This window comes from Fukomys damarensis, unplaced genomic scaffold, assembly GCF_012274545.1.
Source record: "Fukomys damarensis isolate Sample0158 unplaced genomic scaffold, DMR_v1.0_HiC HiC_scaffold_4, whole genome shotgun sequence".
In the NCBI taxonomy this organism is placed as follows: Eukaryota; Metazoa; Chordata; class Mammalia; order Rodentia; family Bathyergidae; genus Fukomys; species Fukomys damarensis.
Genome location: NW_022900916.1, coordinates 42,297,010 through 42,300,359, shown reverse-complemented (window position 1 = coordinate 42,300,359; position 3,350 = coordinate 42,297,010).

Sequence of the window (3,350 nt, the reverse complement as noted above, 5' to 3'; positions counted from 1 at the left end):
TTGACAGACACACCTTTAAAAAATAGTTAAATAAATCTATATAAAGTATTTATAAATATAACACTTTCATAAATCCCCAAAACTAATACTCTTTAAAAGTACCCTTACATTTGTAATCATTTGTAAGCACTCAACTATCATGGCCCAAATCACATGTTTCTATCTTTACTGCCAAAAATATTTTTGGAAAATATTGGATTGAGAAAAATTGCACAGATTCTTTTATAGTAAAGACCTCTTAGAGTCAGTGTTTTTAATTTTCCTCATTCTTAAGCAAAGTAATAGTCTATAACCACACTCCACATAAAATATATTCCACAAAGAATGAAATAAAATATACTGTCATTAAAAACTACTGAACTGTTTAATAATAAAAGTGATTGTGTTCTTCAATCAATGTGGATCCAGTATTTCATGTAAAATTTGCTTAATTGAATTCTAATGAAATCTATCTCTTTGTCTGGCAGGTATATCAAATAAGTTTGGGAGATTACATTTATCTGGTGTCCAATCTCATTGTTATGTAACTTCTCCATGTCCAAATGCCCTTCCACTCAAATCATCTCCTCACATCCACTGTGTGGAACCCTTTCCACCCCTAGCTTCTCAACATTACCGTTGTGTTAGTTGACTTTCCATCACTATGTAAAGTATCTGAAGTAATCAACTTCTAAAATATAGAGATTTATTTAGGCTCACAGTTTTAGAGATTTTAACTGAAGAGCTACCACTAGGTCTCACCCCTCACAGGTTCTAATGTCTCCAACTAGTATCCTGGACTGGCACCAAGGCTTCAACACATGGGCTCTGGACATTTAAGATTGAAACACAGAAACTGTATACGTTGTAACTTTCTCTTCATTGTGAACACTAAATATGTGTTAGATGAACTAACTGGTCTTCTTGCCATTTACTTTCTTTGTATCTTTAATGATCCTTTCCTCCTTTCCTTTCATCTTGTCTCAGAAGTGACTACTGTTAAGGATAATGCCTTTGTGCGTGAGTGTGCACACACACGCACACACACACACACACACACACACACACACACACACAAACTTTTAATTTCCTGTGTTCCTTTCCTAGGTCTTGATATAGCCATTTTACATTTTTTTCTATACATTCAGTTGTTCCTTCTCTCTTTATTCATTTTTATCAATACAATAATATGTTTCCCCATTTGCAATTTTTACACTACAGTTACATCCCTTACGTTCTCATTTCTTTCAGTGACAATTGTCTTACTCTCCCTATTTCCTCTTTTTTTTATTATCTTAAGCCACCTTCACTTGGGGTTTATGGCAGAAACAATCTGAGTGTTCTTTTTTTAAGAAATAAAAAATAATTTATGCAACACAGACTGATAATCCAAATACATTATTAGTTGATATGATCTTCAAACATTATATGTTCTTTCTCATTTTCTTTTCATATAATATTTTTGAAATAATGTATTTACAAATAAAACAAAGTTATATATTATAGTTGAGAAACTGTCCTCAAAATTTTATGATTTATAAACTCCTTGGTTTTATTAATTGATAAATATCATATGCTTGTTGATTGTATCACTTACATTTTTCTAACAAAACTTCCCACAGAAAAGAAATATACTTATGTTTGAAATCCAAAAACAACCAAGTGTTTGCATTTTTAAGATCAGATTTTTTTGTTTCTATTTTATTATATCCTATACTTATTTTTATTATTTTTTATAAGCATGATAGCATTTAACACCAATACATATGTAATATTCTTTCCAAACAAATGACTATGAATTAAATCAAGCATGTAATTTAGAGAAATCATAAGGTTGCCAGAGAAACTATCAATATGCCAAATATGCAAAAACCTACCACATTCATTACCATGTTTCTCATTTAATAGTGCACACATATGTGTAAAAACATACCCCCCCACATATACACAATGCATATTTTCTACAATACAATATATACTTCAGTATAATAAAACAGTGCAGTGATGTGTGTAATGTTTGTGATTTGTGTGATTTGAGAAAAACGAATATCTTTTAGGCAGTTGGAGAATTTGTAATATGTACCAGATACTGAATGATATTAATGATTTATTATCCATTTATTTAAGTATTGTTATGATAAATTGACTTAAAAATTAATATTTGTTATCAGTAGACAATAGGTACAAAGATATATTGATAACATAACAAAATTTGTCTTAATAAATTTCCAACCAAACAAGCTGTAGTGACAGAAAAGGAAGTTTGAAGAAGGCAGAGATTAGAGGAGAATGATGGATGGACCTTAATACTTTTCATACTACTCATATACACAGATTTCATAAATTCTCAAATAAAAAAGCAAAGAAAATGAGAACCAAAATAACTCATAAATTTGGTAGACCAACATATGAAGACAAAGATTAATATGTTGATAAATTTTAAAAATATGAAATGTAAAGCCTGAGATTTAGCTCAGTAGTGCTGCACCTGCCTAGCCAGAACAATTTGCTGAGTTTAATCCCAAGCACCAGGAAAAGAAAAAGAAAAAAGAAAAGGAAGAAAAGAGAAAAGGAGCATATGTGCTTTCTAACATACACAATAAATTAAAAATAAATTATTTGTTATCTCTTCTTCTTGAATTGTTCCCTTCACAAGGATGTAGTGGCCTTATTTGTCTCTTTCAATCAGTTTAGGTTTGAAATTTATTTGTCTGTGAATAAGATTGCTACTCCTGCTTTTTTCTGGGCTCCTGTTGCATGAGGAAGTTTTCCATCCTTTCACTTTCAGTCTATGGGCTTCATTTTACACTAGGTGTGTCTTGTATACAACATATTATTGGATTTTCCTTCTTAATTGATTCTACCAGTCTATTTCTCTTGATTGGTGAATTGAGGCCATTGATATTGATGGTTATAACAGATATGTACTGACTTATTATTGTCATGTTTTTTCGCTTTCTCCTTTTAATTTCTTACCTCACCTATTTGATTTTCTCTGCTGGGCCTCATTGTGTTGTTACCTTCATTGTCTTTTTCTAGGATATTGTTTAGAATTCCTTGTAGTGCTGGTTTGGTATTCATGAAGTTTCTCAGGTGTTCTTTGTCATGGAAGTATCTTATTTCCCTATCCATTTTGAAAGAGAGTTTTTCAGGATACATCAGTCTAGGTTGGAGGTTGCTTTCTTTTAGTTCTTGAAATGTCTCATTCCAGGCTCTCCTTAACCTAAGGGTTTGTATTGAAAAGTCTGCTGTGATTCTGATGGGCTTTCTTTGCATGTAAGTAATTTGTTTCTTTTCTCTTACTGCTTTTAGTATTTTGTTCTTCTGTTGGGTTTCTGGGGTCTTGATTATTACATGTCTAGGTGTAGATT